Source organism: Falco peregrinus, chromosome 6 (genome assembly GCF_023634155.1).
Source record: "Falco peregrinus isolate bFalPer1 chromosome 6, bFalPer1.pri, whole genome shotgun sequence".
In the NCBI taxonomy this organism is placed as follows: domain Eukaryota; kingdom Metazoa; phylum Chordata; class Aves; order Falconiformes; family Falconidae; genus Falco; species Falco peregrinus.
Window position 1 is genome coordinate 43871480 of NC_073726.1, and position 24023 is coordinate 43895502.

The window sequence follows — 24023 nt, forward strand, 5'->3', positions numbered from 1 at the left end:
TTTGTAAATTTAAAAAAGACAAACCTTTTCAAGCCTTTCTATTAATAAGCAATGATTAAAATTTCATTTTGACTAATATAAGAGATACACACAGATAATTGTAAAAAGACAATCTGTTTATGGAAACAAGCACCTAGCAATGGTGATACAGAATCGAAAGCAATGTGTCACCTTCCTTCAGTATCAATAGCTAAACAAGACAGATGTGGAAAGGTCTCCTGAAGGCCATCATGCTAACTGCTGATGAAAATTCAGACTGCAGCATTTGGAGGTGTGCCACACAGGGGTTTTCAATGTGTGGTTAATGCTGGAAGTTTTTCCCCACAAGTAATTTGTTCTATTTAAACAGCTTACATCTTTTGGTTCCTTGTCCATATTTGAGAAATTCCAAATTGAGAATCTCCAATTGAGAAATGTAATTTTTAGTTCACTATAACGATGCAGGAAGACCATTATACTTTTATCTGTAGACTACAGTGATTGGGTTTGCTAATTCCTTTTCATCAAACAGGCATTACAAATCCATTGCTGGAGCTGCAAATTTAAGCCAGTGTCTGCCCCTTCAGAGAACCAAATCTTAAAGCAGGACATTCCTGTAATAATGCTACTAGAAAGAATAAGTTTTTAGATGCCTAAAATGGCTTAAGTCATTTAAGTATCTGACAGGAAAAAACACGTTGCCAGCTTTGCACAGGACACATTTCAAGGGCAGAACTGAAAACATTTATGGATTGTATAGAAACAGCAGTCAAAAAAAAACCCACCAAAAAAATGAAGTCTTACTATCTATAGCAAAGGACTTGGAAAACCTGCATAGTCCACCTTACTCTTAAATGTATTAAATAAAACTCCAGATACTACAGTTCTTATTACAGTCTCAGAAATAAGGTGTATCAAATTGTTTAGGAGATTGCCAAAGAATCTCAGACAGATACAGGTGGTGAACTCCATAGCTCAGTTGTATTTAACATCCTCTCCTCAGGGCACACAATTCCTGTTGCTGCTATGGGTATTAGAAAAACACTGAAACAATTCATCCAGCAGCTGCTAATTGCCCCCCAAAATGCTCCTCTGACAGAGAGGGCAAAATGCTTCGCCTCTAGTTCCTCGGGATAGATTCCCTACCTCAAGGCATCCTGCCATGTCATATGGTACATGTTGCTTCTGTATGTTTCTGCAGCCTATTTCTCCAGACCACTCCTTAGCTCCATTGTCCTAAAAATTATAACCATATGTGATGGGGCTGTCGTCCAAGTTCACTGATTTCACATTCTGTATTATGATGAGCAGCAGATAAAGCCTTTAAAACCACTTCAGTGGACAAATTGTGTACTGATGAATTCCCAGGAACTACTTTCCAATCCAAGACAATTATTAGCTAACCAAAGCCAGAGTTCTTTAACAATCCCATCCTCCGTATCTTCAGCCTGACGATCATAAATGTCAGACAGCATTAGTAGTCATTATTTATCCTTCATTATTTTTTCCCCTCAGTGGTATTTGTGTCACTTAGTTCTGCCAGTTTATTGTGCACTAGTTTCAAAGGTGATCATTTTTAATCATCGTTTTTAGTCTGATGATTTGTAGTTTTGTGGTGGTTTGACCCTGGCTGAATGCCAGGTGCCCACCAAAGCTGCTCTATCCCTCCCCTCCTCAACCAGACAAGGGAGAGAAAATGTAACAAAAGGCTCGTGGGTCAAGATAAGGACAGGGAGATCACTCAACAATTACCATCACGGGCAAAACAGACTCGACTTGGGGAAATTAGTTTAACTTGTTACCATTCAAATCAGAAAAAACACTCACCCCCCACCCCTGCCTTCTTCACAGCTTAACTTCTCTATGTCCTCCTCCCACTGATCAGCGCAGGGGAATGGGGAATGGAGGTTACATTCAGTTCATCACATGTTTCTGCTGCTTCCTCCTCACACTCTGCCCGGCTCCAGCCCGGGGTCCCCCCCACAGGGCACAGACGGCTCCAGCCTGGGTCCCCCGTGGGGTCACCAGCCCGGCCAGCAAACCTGCTCCAGCCCGGGCTCCTCTCCCCACGGGGACACAGGCCCTGCCAGGACCCTGCCCCAGCACGGGCTGCCCACGGGGTCACAGCCCCCTTCGGGCACCCCCTGCTGCGGCGGGGGGTCCCCAGGGGCTGCAGGTGGGGATCTGCCCCACCGTTACCCTCCATGGGCTGAGGGGCACAGCCTGCCTCACCAGGGGCTTCCCCAGGGGCTGCCGGGGAACCTCTGCTCCGGGCCTGGAGCCCCCCCTGCCCCTCCGCCTGCACCGGCCTGGGGGGCTGCAGGGGTGCTCCGCTCACACAGCCTCACGCCTCTCTCCATCTGGCACAGATTATTTTTTTCCCCCTTTCTTAATAATATCCCAGCAGTGCTACCATTGTCGCTGACAGGCTCAGCCTTGGCCAGCAGTGGGTCCATCTTGGAGCCGGCTGGCATGGACTCCATTGGACATGGGGGAAGCTTCTGGCATCTTCTCACAGAAGTCACCCCTGTAGTCCCCGCTACCAAAACCTTGCCACGCAAACTCAACAGAAGTTTCCTATGACTATCTATTACAGTTAAGAGAAGCAAGAGGTAAAAGCACTACTCATTCTATTGCTACTTGTTATCTTCTCAGCTCTACATTAGCATTATATCATCTCTTTCTTGCCTAAATACTCTGAAGAGGTATTGAACCAAGTGCTTTGATATTTACTAAATGTTCTTTTTACATTATTCATGGATAATTGTCAAAGCATGAATAGAGAGCTTGTAATCCTTCCTGCACCTGTACAAAACCCCAGAAACTAGGAGACATACATCACAGTGGGAAGGTGAAAACTGTTTTCCAGGTAGAAGATTTGCATTTTGGATGCACCAAGCCAGATGTAAAACAAGTTTCTAGGATGATGTGGAACACTGCACCTGGAGCGCTGCTGGCTTGCTCCCCCCCACAGTGGCTTCGTCGTTTGCCATAACAGACACAGCACTGGAGAGACATCTGAACCACCCCATGAGCCGCATGTGACTGAAAAGCTGTACGATAGCCAATTTTAGAGTAACAGAAAGAGCAGATGCCATGGTGTGGGGAGGCGCATTTTCAGCTACAAGTAAAGCAACACTAATGCACCTTGAGGAAAATGCCCTTTGGCGTTTCCATGTCAGCAGAACTAGATTTCATCACCTGAAAAAGGTCTTAAAAAGTCATCGCAGTTCATTCACAAGACACACTGGAACACAGGCCATATAAATAATGACTCTGCTTCCAGCCATCTATACCTTTCAGAAATAACAGAAGTCATTAGTCTACAAAGGCCCATTCCACCCTGTTTCCTCCTCACTTACTTTCTGGTCTCTTTAGAACCAGAAGTTGCTCACTGTTTCTGTCTTAACCCACACTCAATCTGAGTGATTCTTCCTTACTCACATACTTTACACAAGGAACCACCACAGCAACACTATGTCACAGGGAGATCCCTTCCTCTCAGACACTTTCAGTAACTGGAAAACTCACCTGTTTCTCTTCTCATTCATAATGACCTTGGCTCTGCTGTGAGCAAGCACCTTCAAACACATAACAGGATAGTACTGCTGTCCCTGTTCTTTTGAGAAGGCATTTTTTCTTCATGAGGCAGCAAGGAAATTAGTACAGGGTACAGAAAGAGGCTTGGACCTAGTTTGAAGCAGCAGTAAGACTGATCATGGTAAGCAGAGGTGGGGCAAAAGCAATAGCTTTATTTCTAATGGACAGTTCAATAATTAGGCAGAAGACAAATAAAACCAGCAAGCATATCTTGAAGAGGGAGGTAACGTGTGTTTGATGCAGTGGGAGACTAAGTGTAGGAGGTGGCACAAGACACCTAGTAAGTCAAAAGTTGCTTTAGGCAGACTGACATGCGGCCCAAAGGAATCACAGGGGGGTGCTCGGTCTCACTAGAGACACTCATAAGCAGTGATGTACTGAAATCTTGTTGTCCTTATTATAGCCTGTATTACTTGCAGTATCTGACTGAAGAGCGATCCCATCAGCTATCATACCCACAGTATCACTGTCTGCTAATTACACATGCAGATCTTTTCCATGGTGTACATCAGCTGTCACCAGTAATTATCACATTATCTGTTATCCCCCCAACAATTAAATATGAATGAGTCCATACAGATGAATCATTGACATGATTTCCTAGGATCTACGTTATCCAGCTGATGACATTTAAACATCTGATCTAAATGCCTAAATTTAAACATCTAAGTGTCTTTGCTAGGCTACAGCTCCCATTTGTGCCATAGTAGGTGAAGCAGCTTCACCATACCAGTGACACAGAAAATCGGTGATCCAGCTACCTCTGTGCTGCTTTCCATCTGGTGCTCTGCTGCCGAGCATGCCTATAGTTCACTCCGTGCACAAACTGACTCTATAGAAAACAAAGAATTAAGGGCATTATTTGGCTAGCATCAAAAGTGCTCAGGAGTATCCCCGTGTTTCTGGCAAGCCTGTGAAGATAATGGTAACTTCATATAAGGTTACTGCTTCTTTCTGTGTAATACAGGGCTTGTACTATTCTGAAAGCCTGTCATGAAGCATGAATTATTGACTGACTTCTTGACTGCTGGCTCAGAGCAAGGGCTATTTCTATTAAATCATACTGTAACTGTAAGAAAGAGGTAAGAAATAAAACCAGGATTAAATGTTCAAAAATCAGTCACCCTGTCATCTCTGCAATTTAGGTTACAGATCTGAACCTACTCACAAGACAGAAACCACTTGTTTAACAATCAGATTTCTCACACTTCATACACCATACTGTTTAAGTGTGAAATTTCTATGGGAACTTCACAGTATTACCTAGAAATTCATTTGCATTGCCTTGTTGTAGCACTATATATTCCCATACAAGAAATGCATATAGTTGTCATTTGAGAAGACAGAGCAGGGCATCAAATATTCTTTTAAAATGACTATTTTTGACACAATGACATGTCTTCAATACTGAGAGTCACCCCACACACACACTCCCACAATTTAGCTTACACCATAGTATGTAGAGAACTCTGAGAGGCAGAAAAAACTCAACTCCATTGGGCTGAAAGTCAGGTCCTCTAGTTCTTTCTGTAGAACACTCAATGAAAAGACAGTTACCCATCCACTGACTATCTTAAAAAGAAACAACATCTGCAGCCATACTGTACTTTGCCACAGGTCTGCATTTACACAGATGTATGAGACATTCTCTGAACACATGCAGGAGACTGAACTCTTCAGAGGATTTAGAGGAAGCAATACTTAAACCTAGATTCATTCCATCTAATTATAGCACTTCACAGAGAGCTCCAAGTTACAAGAACAACCACTGCACGTAGACCTATTACGTAAGGAGTGGAGAGACAGGCACCTTCAGGCTGTGATTCACATTAGATAAGTATCTGTCTGCTAAAATGGGAATGTTTCAAGATGGAACAAAACCAGAGTAGGAACCTGAAGAATTCTTAGGCAAACAGAGGAAATCCCCGCTGTATTAGAAACCTTCAGTAAAACTGGACAATGCCAGAGGTTTTCTAAGGATTTGGACTTCGGTACCTAAGGTTAGTCCAAGTCCTATCTTAGGCAAAGCTCTCATTTGGATCTGTTCTTTTGCCTATTTATTAAGGCAATTTAAAAAAGTAAGAAATAAAACAACATTAAAATTTACCAGTTTATTACCTGGATTTGCAGATAAACGTCTAGTAAGTTTCCATGTTAATTCCTAACATTGTGCTAAACCTTTAAAGTTTTGAGGACAAACTGAAACATCTTATTCTGCCTGCTGTATTACATCTTTTTACTGCTAAATTAATATTTAATATTCCATAAAAATAGTTGCAAAATGCAACCACCCATTTTAAATTGCTCCTTAGGAGTGATGAATAATGACAGGTACAAAATGCAGTAATAACTTATGGTCAAAAGCCATTAAGGTGGAATCACAGTATTTCAGAGTATAACTGTAAGAGATAGTAAAACTTTAACAACACATCAGATAAGATTTCAAATAATAAAATAATTGTTTTCTGGCTATGTGCACCTTCCTAGAATTTTTCTACACCAACTTTCTTTAGACAAGCAATTATGAAAAAAACTTGGCAAAATATGCTCTTATTGAATTATAAAATAATAACTTCCTCTACACTGAACAATACATGCAACACTGACAAATGATGACTGGCTCAAAGATTCCAAAGCAGGAATCCATGAATAGCTCCTATGCATGAATTATTAATCCTTTTTTTTTTTCCAGTTCATAAATCATTCTAATTGCATACTTGTGGACAGCAGAATGCATACTCCGCATTAGTTCATTATTTTTTTCTCAAAATTTGATATGTAATTACCTAGTACTGATACCTAGATAGCCACTAATCAAAATATTCATTTTAATTAGCTGTTAGGATACAGTTGTATTCACTGCAAGAAAACAGCACCATTTTTATAAAATTATCTCTAGAAGAGAATGATAGCTCAGTAAGCACAACTTATCTTCTCTAAACTGTTCCTCTGAGAGGTTGTTAACAAATCTCTTTTTTCTGTCACTTGCTGATCAGTTGGATCAGTTATGGATTTAAAAAGTCAAAATTAGAATTCCTCAAGAAAGTAAAGTATTAAAATTATGCAAAGATCAGGACTGAAAAGGTGAGACACAACATGGCTCTCCAAATGCTGCTGCCTAAAAAAGGTAGAAGTCAGGTTAGTCATCCAAGTTAGTCATCTGCACTGCTGAACATTTGGAGGAGGCTCCCCCAAGGAAAGCACAGATCAGCAGTTTAACTGGACAACACCTCAGGATAACTAAGATTAGCTTAAATGTCTAGTTGAGTCACTGGCTGCCACCAGCATCTTGGCCTTTTTCTGATTGATTTTTCTTTTTAACTGCACCAGCTCAATGATCCAGATCATTGTGAGGGCTTCCAAACACTAATACCAACATGAGCCAGAGGACAAGATGACCCAGCTCTGAGCAAGGAGGATGCCAGACCTTTTCTTTTGATGGTAGGGCAGATTTACAGCAGCACAAAGAAAATTACCTCTCACAGTGCAAAGGACGCCATTATTCTCTCAGTGTTTTGGAGCAGAACTCCTTTTTTGCCTGTGCAAGTGCAGAATTCACTTAGAACTACAAAATTCTCCTGAGAGTGACTTCTAGTCATTAACTTTTCTGATGTTCATGCTAGCTTGTTAGCTAACATCATGAAGCAGTATTTCATGCCAAAATCATGCTCAGCCAACTCCCATTATTTTACTTGACTGTGGCCAGTGATCTATAAATACTTAAACTCTCTATGATATTACTATTTCCCAGACAAAAAGAAGTTATCTCAGCTTTACAGTTCTACAAATCACCAGTATCAGGCATAGGAATCACCAGTATCAGATATAGGAACATAGATCTTGGAGCTTTAAGCAGGCAAATCTATTAGAAGAGGACTGAAGAATGTAAGGGAGTTTAAGGCTGTGTCCCAGTGAATACACAGCCTTATACGGTTACAGTCTATCAGCTATGACAGGTACAATGAAATTCTGCAAGACTGTTTCTCTGTAATTTCAGAAATAAAAGGCAATGTATGATTTGGAATATTTAATGATATGTTAAAGAATTATGAAATCTGAAAGACTTGTGAATAGCAGCACTGTAACTAGCAGTCCAAACAACAACTGGCACGGGACTAATAGTAACATCACTAAGGCAAAAGGTGGCAACTGTAAGATTACTCACAAACTGCAGCTGAACAGGAACTGGCAACATCCCATGTGTGTACTAAATAGCCTGAGGTGCAATCCCTGTCCCTGCTCAGACAGGGCTTCTAGCAGCACACCAAATGTTGACACCTCACAGGCAGAGGAAAAAGGAGAGGTGATAGGAGAAGCAGGCAACAGGTCAAGCAGTGCTATGAAGGCTTGAAAAGAGAGCTGTGCACTGCCATAACAAGCTTAACTGATAAATATTATGTACTTGACTAGTGAATATGATGTCTTCAAGGCTGCCAAAGATGTTCTATAAAAGACATTAATGTTACTGTCCAAAAGTAACACTTAAAGATAAACATCCTCAACTGAAAACACTGTTGCTTGTATCTATATACTTATTTTACGGGAAAAGTAATTAACCAAAAAAGTTTAATTAAACAAAACATTAACCAAAAAAGTAATTAACAAAAAAAAAAAAAAACAGTTAAAAAAGCACAATACCCAAGATACCAACTGGCAGGTGGCGTATGGCACAGAACATACAGAAATGATCTAAATGTAAGAGACACATAGTTCAGATGTAGGCTGCTAGACAACTAGGTCCCACCAAGCAGCTCTTCAGCTGAGGGGACATAGCGTTAAGCTATCAACTTGTCCCAGATAAAGAAGCTTTTGTGACAAATCCCACGACAAACCCAATTACATTTCTGGCCAAAACTGAACAAGCCTAGTCCCAGTAAGATCAGGGCTTGCAAACAAAGCATGGACTAGCTGACGGCAGCTAGCAAAGGCACAGCACACCAGAGCATCAGCAGTGGAGCGTGGCCCTGGCACAGCCCGCAGCAGCCAGAGGGACAGCAGGACCAGCTGGAAAGACAGGCTCTGGAAAGGCACAGCCAGGACCACAGTACTCTAAACTCTGCAAACAAGCTCATCTTCACCAACGGCCAATGCCAAAACTAGATTCCAAACTGCAGATGGTAGATAAAGTTGACTCCCTCTGAACCCTTCAGTTCAGAATCTACTGTTAAGTCTTTAAAATCTAGGGTAACATAGCTCCCTCCAAAGTCCACATATGCCAAGCAGTAAAATGAGGGAGAGATGATGAAGACCTTGCTGGATCTGCACAGTGAACACTTGCCTTTCTTTATACTTCCAGAAGCAGAAAAACAGAGAAAAAGTATGACAAAACCAGGAATGGAGTCAATATCCCAGAAAGGCTGCTGAGGCAGCTTTGCAGATTGGGTTTCAGATGCTTAGGAAGCATGATGGCATCAGTTACACCTACTTCACATTTTAAAACACTAAGAGCCTATGAAACAAGTAGCATTGTGGGAGCAGTATTCTACATAATACACTGCACAACAAGGCAATTTCTTAAAGGAATTTGTCTGTCTCCAAAGACGACCCAAAACAAGATACTCTAGCCTCAGTATCCTGACCCTTCAGCAAGGGAACAGCAAGCAATAAACACCAGGTAGTTTCCTCAGTCTAATAAGAAAGCTCAATAGAACATGTACAGGCGCTGCTAGTGGCATAAACCTCCAGTTTCTCAATTACGGCAGTTAATTCTCTACCTGTTCTGATCATCGCTTGATTCAAAAGCTTCCCAGGCAAGAAAGCAAAGGAAAGCAACTCCCTCTCTCCCCAGGAGTGTAGCCTCCCCTCCACAGGTCTCTGTTCCTTTCATACGGAAACCCAACCACCAGTCCCATCCTCATTGACCAAAAAAGTCACGAGTCAGCCCTGCCCCCCATAAACCCCATGCCACCTTCCATCATTACATCCTGGGTTTATCTATTAAGCTCAGATAAAGGATTTATCACCTTCCTGCATCAACAATTAAAGTATATTCACCCTACTCCAAAGGGCAACCAAGAGTGCCCAGGGAGCAGAGAGACATCACACTCACATCTCCTGTCTTAGCAAGAAACCATACATCAGGGATGATCATCCCGCAGAGAAGATGCTACTTTTTGTCCCCAAATTTCAATTTCACTCTGAAGCTCTCCTTAGTTAACAGTTTCCTTAAATTCACAGACTCTGCTATTTTTCATGCCACCGTATCAGTGGAAGAATGTAGGGTAGCAAAGAATCTGGTTCCACATAACCCATCTGCTGGGGAGAAAGGTCATTACACCAAGTCCTTATACCACTAAAAAGGCATACTTCTTTGCCTAATTTGGTAATTCTGAAAATGCATTCAATTGATAATATATGAAAAAGCATTGACTAATTTTCACAACAATTGATTAATTATAAAAATGTCTACAGTGATTGAGTAAACAATCTCTGCAGCATCTGCTGTACTTAAATACCAATGGAGTACGTGCCCCGCAACACTGACTTGAGTGGTGCTGAGCTGGAAGTTTAGTTGAATGGTGTTACCCAGTTTTAGCATTTACGTCCACAGCAGATAAGATACCTATGAATGATTTTTCCAGTCTTGCACATGCTATTAAATAAAAGTGAATGCAGTCTGGGAAAGTCTGTATCATTTTCATAACCCTTACCTAGCCCTGAGGCATGTAACAAAAACAGGTTTAAAAAATATTTTGTTTTTAAAAACATTCATTTTTCAATTGATCATGACTTCATATTTAGTAAAGTCATAACTTAAAATTATACTAGGCTTGTTTTAGACAGCAATTAGTTCCAAATAAAACCTAACAGCTTTATTGAACACAGAGTAATGACATTATCACTTCAGATCACAAATTGAATTGTGAAGATCAGCACAGCTATCTAATAATTTATTTGAGCAGACACCACATGTCAGAGATAATGTTATTCTACCATTAACTTTTTTATTGTATGAGCAAAATAGATGATAGCAGCTTATTAAAGAGAAGAACAAAAATTAGATGCTGTATTTATGTTAGCACTGTGGTTCAGCTTCTCTTAGCAAACAAAAAATGCAAACACATTCATACAGGGTTTTTTATGTGTTTATTATGTACATTTGTACATAATATTTCCTCTGATGCATCTGATATTTACCTTGGGTTAGGCGGGTGCCTTTTGTTCATTTGACACAAGAAACTGTGATGAGGACAAATGTATTATTATAAGCAATGTCTTAAAGCACTACCCATTTATTATTTTTTTAAAATTTCTACTCTTGAACAGCGTTACCAGACAGCACGCAGTTTAATACTTACATTTTCAGGCAAAAAAACCCTGAGTCATTTCTATTTGACCTAATTTACTTCAGATTTCAAATGGAAAATTCCAAAAATCACAGTAAGAAAAAAAAATATTGGAGAAGATAAGCCTGTTGCCAAAATATTAACTTTACTTTTTTCACAGCAAAACACTATATAATTAAAAATTCAAAACAACTATCAAAAAACTTTAATTAAATTCTCTGAATTATCTGAATTTATTTAAAAGTGGTTCTTCAGTGGCCTGAAAGTCTGGATCATCAATGCGCCAAGACAAACAACTAGAATTTACATGTTAATAAACTAACATAAAAAGAACAGATAAAAAGAAAACAGATTTTAAGCGCTCTGAAAAGACAGTGCTTAACACTTAATCCTTCTTAATTTTTCCTTTAAAATGCCAATTAATTTAATGACAAAGTATTTCTAATAAAACACCGCAGGTTTATGCATACTGAATTTCTTGTAAGCATGCTTATCTACTTAAAATTTTAGTACATTACTGCATTTTCAATATAATTTCAAAGCACTCCAGAAATGAAGTTAAAAATTCTCACATGAAAAGCATCAAAGCACCTTAAGTACAAGTACCAGCAGTCATACACACAGAGAAAAGCAGTGAGGAAGTATTTTAACAGGTCATACAAAAAAATGACATCTTTTTTGTCACAACACATTTTAAACCTCAGTAACAGCACAACATAAAGAAAGCCAAGCAAGCAAAGTTCATTGGTAAAGCAGAAGTATTTCTTACTGTTAACACCACTAGTCATATGTCATTTTGCATTACCTGAAATCTTCAGCCAAAAAAACAGAAAAAGAAAGCCAGTGAGAAGAGAAGGGCAGCAACAAAGCTGTGGATTATGGTGAAAGAATGTGCCAGTGTCACAACACCCAGACCTCCCAAACCAGGTCAGGGAACAGTCCCGAAACAGCAAGGCAAAGTGACTGGAAACACCACGCAAAGCAGGACAAAAAATGAAACACAGCATGCTCAGGCTTAAAGATCAAAAGTTTCATTTTCCTTCTGAGCTCTCTGTAAAGCAAGCCAAAGGCAGCTCCCATCCATGAGGTACACTGTGCGAGCAGGAGTGTCTCCTTTACACAGTGTTGCTCTGAATCAGTGGACTAAATTCAGGACAAGCCACACAGGATGACAGCATGGACTAATCAACATAAAACAAAGCCATCGCTGGCACCAGCAGCTCATCATTTACAAACATGTGACTAACATGAACATAGTAACATCTTTGTTCTCATTCTGAAGCGGTTATCAAAGGAGGTTCAAGGCAGAAAACTGACATAAAACCACGTGCACCTAGCAAACTCTTCATGGGGTTTAGCTGAACAGAGGCTTCAAAGCCTGGAGTTTCTCATTTACAGACTTTGTATCACTAACAAAAAGGAATGAAGTTCAAACTGCTTCACTGCTCTGAATCCCTGCAACAATACTGAACTTGCTTTGAAAGGCATAAAATGGAAATACACATTTGTTTGACTTTTATAATAAAACCAATTTAGGAAATAGGAAAAGTGTGACTGTGCACTTACACTTTATGATGTTAACCATTTCAGGAAGAGATTTTAAACACTGGCTTCTATTTGGGAAATAAGTTTAAAATTTGAAATTAAAAAATCAGCAGAAGCTGATTTGTGACATCACACTATCAAAATATTACATCACTCCTGCTTCACTAATCTCTAAGGCTCATTTAGAAAGCGTAACCCATCTGCAGCTCAGCTCTATTTCAGAAGGAAAAATACTTCGGAAGAACAGCGAAAGCTGTTCTTCATGTGTCTATAAGCTGGACAGAGAAGCCCGATCAAGTGCACTCTCCTTTGCCAGCCCCAAGGAACAGAACATCGGAGAGTGACACACCCCTTGTCTCCAGAATGAGCTCTGCAGTTGACTTGCTACAGTCATTCTTGTGCAGGATGAAAAGTAAACCCAGGTTTGCCACCTACTGCTGAACATGATTAAAAGTGTTAGAGTTTATCAGAAGGTAGTAGTATCAGGCTACACAAACTGGAATATATTCTGGAATGCCTACCAAATAAGTACACTTCCCTAAATGAGGACCAATAATAATAATCATAATAGAAAATAGAGTGGGAAGTGTAATCTATGCAGAGATCTTTTTCCCTCCTTTACACTCTCAGCACTTTTAAAATTATTTCTGCCAACACTTTGTTTTGTGTCAAATATAAACTGAAAACATTTGAAGATAAGGTCCTTGGTGTTTATGCCTCTCAGTTATATAATTAGCCTCAGATTCATTATTCTGAATATACAAAGATCTCAATTTTTAAACCTAAAGAGGAAAGTGCTCACCTGATGCTTGGAGCCGTGCTTTACCTATGAAACATTTTGCATCCTGTTCGTGCCCTAGGAACTGAATTTTATTCTTCTTAATAGACTTAACATAGTTTTGATAGGGAAAAAAAGAAGATAGACTATATTAAGTTTTTAATGCTGAAATAGACCTGGCATGCAGTATCAGTATGCAAGATTCTATACTCTATTTGTATATATTTTCATCATACCATTCCAGAAACACTTTTTCAAATGGCCACAGTATTAATATTTGGTTTTCACTTAATACATGCATATTGAATGGTTCCTGAATGTTCAAAGTAAATTAAACACATTTATTTTTCTTTACTTAGAATTGTGAATTTCACTGTGCTGCAGCAGGCATAAAAAAAAAAAAATGGGCTAAGTGGGAATTTAGGAACAAATGTAGCAATACTTTTGCAAGTGAAAATGTACTGCATTCCACTACAGAGTTAAGAGCACAGCCAAATCCATCTAAAAGTTCCTTCCAGACAGGCACAATTTTGGAATGATCTTGCAAATATATATAGATGCAGCCACACATGAACAAAAGCGTATTTTCAGCTTTCTGAGCATATCTTCCCTGCTGCGTGCCCCACTTAGCATAGCACAACTGTCACTCCAATGGCCTTTCTGCATACTTTCAGCCTAACAAGAAGTCTGAATAAACTAAACAGATGAAGTGATACGTTGGACTATTTAAGCACATCTATCACCTACTATCACCAACTTGTTTCCTTAAGCACTCCTTTTTTGAAGGAAGGCTGTTTCCAGTTCAGTTTCTTGTTCTAAATGACAATGGCTCAGTCCCTCTCTCCCTTTTGGTAACAGCGGGGACTGAAGAGTATCAGCCAGCTAACTTTTATGGCAAACCTGGGGTGACGTGAACACTGTTATCACACATTTCCACTTTGTGTAGTTTGAGATAGACAATATAAAAATATAAGGGTAAAAAAAAAGAAAAGGTTTTGAATTCCACTGACCTAGCCTTTGATGTTTATGTTTTCTTAATACCTGGGTCTGACTCAGGCACTTAACAGTCACTTCATGTTCAAACAGAACTAGGTTAAATGAATCATTATGTTAATATGTCTGCCTCTCCTCCTCAGTGATTTGACTCTGACACAACTATCTACTTTTCAGATGCCTAAATCAGGTTAGATGAATGTCAGCAAAATATCTAAGAAAGCATTCTGAGGGATCGTGAAAACATCCCAGACTTCCCCACACTTCCCAAGGCCTAAGCATGGAACTGCAGAGGAACAGAGCTGCCATGAGCAAGGGAAATCTAGCAGCCATGGCTCTGTACTGTGGATCCTATCCAGACTTTCCCAGCTCCTACCACAAAGAAAATCCATCACATTTGAGATTCAGCTGATGCAAATCTTTTGTCTGTTAAGAGGAAGATGAAATCAGCTAAGTGAACTAATTATGGAAAGGAATTGCTATGTAATTATTGAAGTAACCTTTTTCACTTCCCCAGTTAGACACAGTAAAAATACTTCATAACATTTCCAAGGCATTAACACAATTTGTTTCCAGACTGTTTACAGAATATTGTTCACAAGAGATTATATTTAATTAGAGAGACTACGTCTAGAAGGAAAGGGAATACAGATAAAAGGAAAGCAGGCAAGCTCTTCTATACATTCTGAAGGTACTTGACAGTGCAGCTCTCTAGCAATCAAGTATATGAAAATATTTAATAGGCATGGAAAGCTGGAGGTCAATGAATGCTGGAGAAGGCATTTTTGTTCAGTCAAGTGAAATCATAACAGTGCAACATAAGAGTAACTTGATTGGGATTCATGTAGCTTATTTAGTAATTTTTACAGCACAAATGCTTTTCCTTGTTCATTAGATTACTGAATTAGGTACTTCAACTCTAAAGGAGTCTAATGCTTCTCCAAGAACTCAGGTGAAATTTATGAATTCATCCAATTCCATTTTGAAAACTTGTCAAGAGCTGCTACAACTAATTGTTACCTGTAACATCAGGCCAAGAACAACACTTCAAAGAACATGAGTTAGGCTTTGTCTAGCTACTGTGAAATAACCTACTTTTATTCTGGTATTTGCTGTGCCATACTAATTGTACTATGCTGAGGATGTTGCACAATGTCACTGTTTAACTACTGGAAAATTGCCAACAGAAAGAAAAATGGGAAATTGTTTTAATGAAGTGGCTTTCTGAACAATCTTGGAGGAAAATTCTCTTGCCATATGACTCCTGAGCAGCACCTCTATCTAACACTTCATCTGTATACTTCTGTAGTCTCTTATATCTAAGGATCTCAGAGCTTTTTGCCAATATTTACTGCAATTCATGTCAATCTTGTAAGGAAAGAAAACAACCATATCACTCTATGATAAACAAACAGTGGAAATGTTGTAAACTAAGAAAATATTATAACTGATTTAAAAATACTCCAGTAAAAAAAATAAAATTATCTAAGTTGTTTGGTGTTAGGTGTTTTTTTTTCAATATAGTATGTATTACATTAAATCTTTTATATATAGTTTTATGCTTCTAGGAAATCAAAAGCTTTCCAAACTTGGTTTTCTGTTTGGACTAACACAACCACTATTCTACATTTAGGTTTTTTTATCCTTAAGTCTCATCAACTAGGCAACATGCTACTACTTTCATTTTCTCTGCCAATATACTCCCATAATGTATTACAGGAAGCCATGTATGCCAGCACCAGACAGGAAGATTTTTGGCGATACAAAATGTAGTTAACTCTTAAGGACAATAAACCACAAATTATACTTTTCGTTTCCTGCAATAGCAAAACAAAGCAATGACAGTACCACTAGGACATGCACTTGAAGAATATTCTGTGACCAAAAAGACCATAGTAATAGTTTAGTCTGATCTGTTGTAGAATACATACCACAAACCATCATCAGTAATTCTTGCATCAGGTCTAGTAACTTGTGATAATACTAACACACAGCTTTTAGGAAATAGTCCATCTTGCTTAAGGTTAATAACCCTCATCTTCAAAACATGTTTTTTACTGTATTTTTAGTGCAATTTTTAGCAGCACATTTTTGCAAATTCCAGCTTTATGGTCCTGCTGTATCTTTGTAAAATTAAAGGGCTCTCTTAACAGTAGTTACCTCATCCCAGTGCAGCCATCAGTCTTCCCAAACTGTTTCTTTTGCCTTTTAATATATGTGAAAGAATTAAGACAAAACACCCACATAATTTTCTATTAAAAATTATCATTTAGGATTTCATATCATAGATAATGAAGCCAGAGACTTCTCATGTGGATATATCTTACAGATGTAGCACATCAGCCAGTACATACCGTTCATATTATCACAGAAAAAAATCTATCACCTCTACAGTAAGTGCTCCTGCCTACAAGACACTCCAAACCAAACTTCCCAACCTTCTTGCTTATTTAAGGGCTTGGAAAACCACAGCACAATTACACCTCCTTCCAGTAGCTGTTATATTCCTTCATTTCTGAATTAACTTCCTAAATCTTTATGTTTAATTTCTGAAATTATTCAGAAGCTGGATACAGACACAAGATGTAGCATTTCAGAATTCCCCATTATGCTTTAAAGCAAAGACCAAGAGGGTACCAAAAAAACAGGAGCAAAATTTACCCATGATGTAGAAAGTAAAGAATTAACTAACCCACAAACAGTAATTATTTAGACAAGTTGTAACTTCAACAAGTGCCCATGTGGCAAAATGAAGTAGAGGTAAAATGATCAGTCAAAATAAAATAGACACCTGCCAGCTGATCAAAGGACATATATATGCAAGGAGATTTAAGATTTTCATCTTAGTAAATACTCACTCAAAATATACAGGAAAATAATATTAAAAAAAAACCAGAAAAAAATAAAAAACAGAAGACATGTTAGACAAAAACTGGAACTTCTATTGGCCTTTTTTGTCTCCCAAAACATTATTTTATTTTAGAATAAGCTTCCTGAGGGTTGCAGGACTTTACAATAATTATGGCTGTTACTTATGTTGGCAATTTTTTCTAACATACTAAAATGAATCACTACATAGAAACAAATACCAATACTCCTCATGTTCTGCTTCTTGGTAATGTTTGCCATTACTATTGCTAACATCAACCCAAACTCTTGACTGAAAAACCCCCACAACTGCTAAAATGCAAAACACATCTCTGATTTGGGTAAACTAAACAGGATTATTCAGTTACTAGCAGCAGAAACCAATCCCAGTAACAAGAAAACAGAAAAAAATACTCAGGTGTGCATTGTGGGTTTTTTTTATTCATCCATCTGGGTGGTATTGATATCAAGATTATCACATTTGTTTTAGAGGCTAATTCCTATATAACTATACTAGATGGAGAGCAACAGAAATAAACAGAGAGTATTTCCAATCCAGAATGTCTCGCTGCTTCTACTGACCTGCAAATCTCATGTGAGTAACAGTCTGCTATCAGCTCATTAAACAACCACGTGGAAATCTCACCATCTGCATTAAGTGGAGCTATATGATTCTCATCAAAGGGGCAGGATATGCATAGAATAGTCATTCAAGAAACATCCAGCTTCAGTCTAAATATCGTCACTTAAGCTGTTTTCCCCCTATTCTTTGTTCTAAACATTGGACAAACTTCACCTCTACTGCATAACTAATTATTGTAAGATAGCTTTAAATATTGTTAAAACTTCCAAAGGAATGGTCAGCATATTTTAACTAAACTTGAAAAGGAATACTGATGGAATACCTTTTGAAATTACTGATCAAAGGAGCTCAAACAGTAGTATAAGTCTATGAATTATACTTACCTAATGAGAGGATATACATCACAGGCATCTATCTGCTTAACCAGATCATCAAAAATTTCTTGTTAAAGTAAAATAATTGACTAATAAGCATGTAATGGGCTAAACTCCATCAGTATTATTGGTAGCCTGATGATTTCAAAAAGGAACCATCAATCCCTGAGAATATTCTGCTTGCAGAAATTCTTAGGTGTCTCAGCCAACTTCCATCTTTTTTTCCCATTTGTAAACTACACTGTGAATTATTTATCCAAGTTCTGGTCAAAAGAGAAAAGAACCAAGGTGCAAGGAGAGCATCTCTTTGCTCACAGCCTCTTCCATGGGTTTGTATACACAAAATCAAAGTAGGAAAATCTAGAATCACAGAGTAATAGAATTGTTCTGATTGGAAAAGACCCTTAAGACCATAGATTCTAACCATAAACCTAACACTACCAAGTCCACCACAAACCCATGTCCCTAAGTGCCACATCTACGTATGTTTTAAATACCTCCAGGGATTGAGGGTGATTCCACCACTTCCTTAGGTAGCCTGTTCCAATGCTTGACAACCCTTTTGGTGAAGAAAGTTTTCCTAATATCCAATTTGAACCACCCCTGACACAGCCTGAGACCATTTTCTCTCATCCTATCACCTATTACTTGGGAAAAGAGACCAACACTCACCTCACTACAACCTCCTTTCTAGTAACTGTAGAGGAGGTCTTCCTCCTTTCCAATTACCAAAACTCAGCTTGAAGCCTTGCAGATTACTCTGCTTTCATGACTAAATCTTTTGTAAAAATCAGATTTGGCTTCAAGTTTACACTGAGTAAGTCATTTTACACACACGCACAGAGAAAATACGTATTTTTAAATCAAATTCATTTATTATTTTTGACAAAAAATACCACATCATCCCTCTGATCTTCTTGGGCTTAACCTTCAACTCCTAGTACATACACTTAATCAAAAAAAAAATGTCAAACACTGTGACATTTTGATTAACATCACATGAACATATATTCCCACACATGCACACACTCTTCCTGTTTAACAGTGCCCATTCAATGATTTCACTTTTGTAATGACTTTAGGATTACTACTATTTAAGTAATAATTACATTTTAACACACAACACATTGTATTTCTTCTCTGACAAGGAAATCCTAAGGCTCTTCCATTTAATAGATTTATGCAGTATTAAATGTCATTAATGGAGCTCTCTTAAGCAGAAGAAAAAGAATCACATTTCCACTGGATTAACAAACTTTAAATTGCACTAAATCAACCAAAGCAATAGTCATGTTCATCTACCTATATCTTACTCTTTTCTAACGTTTTCTGTAATGAAATTCATAATTCACCATTCATTTCCAAATGAAACATGAATTACGCTCTTGCGGGCACATTAAATCATCATAATATTTACTTCATAAATGTTGCTTTATTAATAAGCACTTAGCTGTATCCTTGTATGGAGCCAAAATTAAATCATTTTTGCAGCTGTCAATGTGCCACACAATTCTACGGTACCAGATAAATTCATAATCACTTTACTGATTGTCAGCAAAACTACAATGGACAGTATTATCCCTGCTAGCTAACAAATGTCATGGAGTTCTCAGAGTCATGCTGTGCCATGACTGCTGCATGCAACATGCTGGCAAATCGTATTTCTAGAAGGGTTAACTACCACTCCCATTCTGCCATTCTATAAAGTATCCTACTAAAGACTGAAGCCTACATATAAAATTAGATAATTGGCTATTGGAGTGTCGGGAGATTTTAAGTGGTTCCATCATTACTGGGCTTGATCCAAGTCTGAAAGAAATCACTAAAGACTCCCCCTAATGATGCAGGCTGTAAATAAAGCTCTTAAAATAAATCCTATTCAAGTATAGGCCTGAAGTTGTGTTCTATATTTTACATATTTATAACTACTAAGAACAGTGAACTGCTATCACTTATCACTTTTATTTTTAGCATATATCCCTCTGAAATACTTGATTAGGTAATCTAATGTTCCATTTTACTATGTCATTTAGCTCTGCAGAGACACCAATAAATTATACACAAATTAAATGCATAGCAAGGCTGAAGTACTCCATGATAGTTCTTCTCAATTCAAAAGACACAGTAAACATCAACCAGTTCACAAAATAATCAAGTATTGACACTCCAACAATAAACCAGGGCATCTAATACAACTGGTGATGACACTGGCAGGAGCTAATACAGCAAAATTATCCATCACTGCTGCCTGTGTTGTTTCTTACCCTCTGTCTTTCCCATCCTTTTTTATTCTTTCTTCAGTATCTCTTGTGAGCAAATGGCTTATTTCAGGGGTCATCATGGACTCTATGAGCACACCTCATGTTTCACCTGTTTTAAATGCTAGTGCTTTCACTTATAATAAATGTTGCATTCTGGAACAATTTCCCCAGGACCAAACAGCATTTTTTTCTTTAGTACCAGTTACATTAGGCCTTCCTAAGCAGTCTTTGTCCAAACATATGCTTCAAGGTCATTGCTTTAGAAAATCTTTTTACCCTAAGAAAGTGGAAAACTTAATGTGACCTACTTTACAATACTTGTATGCTGACACTGCTTTCAAATGAACATCTAATTCATAAGATTAATGACACAGCGGAACAGTTTAATGGGATATGGGAATTATTTACCCTGAACTGAATGGAGGAAAAAAACCACCCGACACCACACTCCACAGATACACGAGAGAGAGGTGAGTATTACTGGGTAAGAGAGGTGAGGCATGCATGAACTAATGACAAAGCCTGGAACCCTGTTATTCCAAAATGTTCTATTTGTAGCTTTCCCATAATTTGTCTTAGGCTTAATTCTGCAGAATAACAGGATTTGCCTCCTCCTCAACATTAGCGTATGCCACCAAGATCCCTATGTGGCCATGTCCAGGTCACTACAGTTCTCATCCTGAACTGAAAATTAAGACAAAACAAAAGCATTACTTTATGACAAAACCACCACCAATCTACTTTGGCTGAAAGACATCCTTTCATAACAAACCAATGCTTTGATTTTATGGTACAACTTCCAAAACTACTATACGATTTATGCAAAATTATAATTGCAGCGTATTTCACTATCTAGGTGCAGTGTTGACAGTTACATTAACGTGTCAGCATGGGAGAAACTGTTGGTTAATTGCTCAAGAATTTGCCCATAAGCCCAGGCACACTTTTTAGCTATTGTTGAGCCCCATTCTCCTCGACTGCCTTCTTAGCAATTAACCTAATTACATGAGTTTAAAGTTAGCTCATGCATGTTTACAAGTGCTAATAATAATGTTTCTGATAGTGGAAGAGGAACTTGCCATTATGCAGCTATACTGCCCTGAGTTTCAGTGTGATTTAGTTTGCTTTGAATTTTTTTTTCCCAAAACTAGGATGACAACTTCCTGTATCAACAGAATCGCCACCTGTAGCTCTCTAGGAGCTATATTTCCAGGATAAGAAGCCCTAAGCAATGAATTACTAACTTTGAAATAAATTACTGAATTAGAGAACTAGGTGGGGGAAAGAAAAAAAAAAAACAAAAACAACAGGAAACAGAAGTCAAGTTAAATGACCAAGTGCAACCCTATTTTATCTACAAATCTACACATAAATCTTATGACCATCATGTGGGCAATAAGCTACACTCCATTTGAGTTGGAGAACATTGAGGATGCTTGATGTAGCCTAGGACTGCACTGAGAAAAGAGATGTGGTCCATTCAGGTCATAAGGTGGCCATTCTTTTTGCTCATAGCATTTTAGTTCATTACAAATGCCAAGTGTATGCATGGCAATCAATCTCACTGAATCTAAACATCAAAACTAACATAGATCAGTATAGTTATATCAACCCATATATATTATGCTCCCTTGTTTGCCCTCAAACAGTCTCTTAAATCAAATATCACACCTTTTTCTTATAAGGGAGTGCTCTTGAAGTGTTGTTACCTTGTTATATACACTGCATTTCCCCAGGTATTGTAACTCCACCACTCATCTTGATTTGTTGACATGACTATTTGCATGACCTGGATTTTGAGTCTGCTGCATGCTTTGACACCACACTTCATTATGTGTCATGGCTCTGTAAATCAGCTTGGCAGTGACACTGAGTAATTAAAAATGTGGGTAGATCAGAAGCACAGGTACAAGTCAAAAACTTTCTTCCTCAAAAACCCTTTTTCCTCTTGAATCAGAAACTGAGTTCCGCTACTCACAGGAGGATCTGCCTTGGGAAAGATGAACTGCTGGTATAGACTCAATGCACAGTGAGTCACTACAACTTTCCTAAGCTTCAGGACAAAGTCCCAAAGAGAAATATGATTAACAGTTTGTTGGCAAAGATGAATCTACACTCATCCAGGGCTCAGGCAGTTTGTCTGCAATCACAGAAACTAATGCTCTGCCTTAACCTTTAACTTGGAACAATCACAGGTGTCCCAATACATTCTACACAGGTTTATAAGCCAATGAACCCAAATGAATGCCTTCTGTGGAATAACATAGCATCTAATTACCAATAAGATTTCCAGCATAAAATGACAAGAAACACTAACATATTGTTCAGAGGGATGGGAAAGGAGCATTTATAAAATAAGATTTTCCACACCTTCAAATACATATGCCACTTTTCCTAAATCTCTGGCTAATCAATACAATACTCAGCAATTTTTTAACCATGGTATGTCCTTCAAGTTACTCTAGATTACTATGGCTATGTCTATGCTAGGAACTTTAAGAAGCCCTGAACCATATTACCTGACACAGAGGTCAGCTGCTCCTGAATAGCCCATATCCACACTACTGTAAACCTATATACAGCAGAGCTGAGCAAGCACAAACTCTCTCCTGTGACATGGTTTGGGACCATATTAACTCCTACGCTCATGATTGTTTCTGCATGTAGCAGGAAGAAGCCATTCTAACAAGTTAGCAGAATACATGTCACAGCACAATCAAACAAAAAGCTGCAACAAGGCTTTTACCATTGGTCCGATTCTACTGTCCAAGCTGTATCCCCTTCCTCTAGAGGTCAGACCACACCACTCCTCCTCTATCCTACCCCCTCTCCCACCATCCTCAGGGCTATTTAACTACTTAGCAGGAACGAGCTACAGCTGCACATCATCCATGTCAACGAACCCACTGCCGCTGAGGCAAGGCCACAGCTGCATGTTATCAATGCTGATCAACCCACTTCATTCCTCTCAGATAGGCTACGAGTTCTCATGCACAAGAATATTCCCCATCTCTCACTCTTCAGCATAGTACAGATACAATACAAGCATCCCTAAGATCAGCTCCAGCAAGAGATATGAAGATTGAATATTACTCCTATGTATTTACATACTGGGCAGAACTAGTATTTCAAAAATCATGCAATTAATAGCTTCTGATTCTAACTAAGCACTGATAGCATCTAGATTTTAAATATCTAAAAATCTAGATGCTATTTGTGAAAATTACCTTTTGGTTTTTTTCCATTTAAAACCACACCTTTTTCTTTGGTTACTCAGACTTTTGTCTAATCTCACTGGTAATATGCAAATGCTCATCTTGCTGTGTTCATCAGACTAACTGCACACACAATTTCAGATTCACAGCAAGTGTAACCACACAGAATTCAAAATGCTCCTCTTGACCTATAAAGCCCATTGTAATTTTAAACATTATCTCTCCAGTGTGATCTCAGCATACAGATGCTAACTGAGTTTGTATGATACCCACCTTGCCTCAGGACAGTCAATACACTTGAAAAGGAAGATGCTCTTGCTGACAGTGCTGAGATTGCCTTAAAGCTATGCAGCATCTGGAAAGAGTAAGCACGCAATCAATTTTCATACGACAAGCATAGAATGGCAATATGAATTCTTAGCTCATACGAAAAAGAAGCTAACATTTGAATTACTAACTGCAATGGCTTTACAAATAAAGAATGTCATTATCAACTAAGAATTATACTGCTGGGCTTCCACACAAAAGTCAGTGTGCTCAG

General features: G+C 38.4%; 1 protein-coding gene across 1 annotated transcript in view; it reads right to left on the bottom strand.

Moving 5' to 3' along the window:
• The window catches only part of CNTN1 (contactin 1), a 244612-nt gene that overhangs the window by 195635 nt on the left and 24954 nt on the right, over window positions 1-24023 (bottom strand). Inside the window, exon 2 of the mRNA XM_055809008.1 lies at window positions 23756-23837. The gene's annotated coding sequence lies outside the window, so the exon portion shown is untranslated. The remainder of the gene's footprint in view (window positions 1-23755; window positions 23838-24023) is intronic.